This window comes from Arachis ipaensis, chromosome B04 (assembly GCF_000816755.2).
Source record: "Arachis ipaensis cultivar K30076 chromosome B04, Araip1.1, whole genome shotgun sequence".
NCBI lineage: Eukaryota > Viridiplantae > Streptophyta > Magnoliopsida > Fabales > Fabaceae > Arachis > Arachis ipaensis.
Genome location: NC_029788.2, coordinates 105,476,140 through 105,476,618, shown reverse-complemented (window position 1 = coordinate 105,476,618; position 479 = coordinate 105,476,140).

Here is a 479-nt window from a genome sequence, read left to right as displayed (position 1 = left end):
TTGTTATTATTATAAATAAAAAATTGTTCCAGAAAAAATTTATGAACAAAGAAACAAATGCAATTCACATAAATGAAATTTAAGAGTAGCTCAATGCAATACAAGAAGAGGAAGTACTATTAGTACTTAGTAAAGAGTACTTCAAAGCGAAAAAAGACCCTTAATTTATACATGGCCATGTGTTTTTCTGCAAACACCTGTCTGTTGCCACACTATAAAATCTCCTGTTGTCATATGTCTTCACTTGATATGACCAAAATTCACATCATACATTATTAAAACTAGTCACATAAATGGTCTTGTACAAATTTTATGAGTATCTTTTAAGCGTTTACCCCTTCTCTATTTTAAAGGATAATAAAAAAAATTGTATATGTCATCTAAATTTGGTCTGTGTTTATTTTTAAGCCTGAGACATGAACATAAAAATAATAATAAAAATATCTCAATTTAAAAAAAACATATAAAATAATATATAT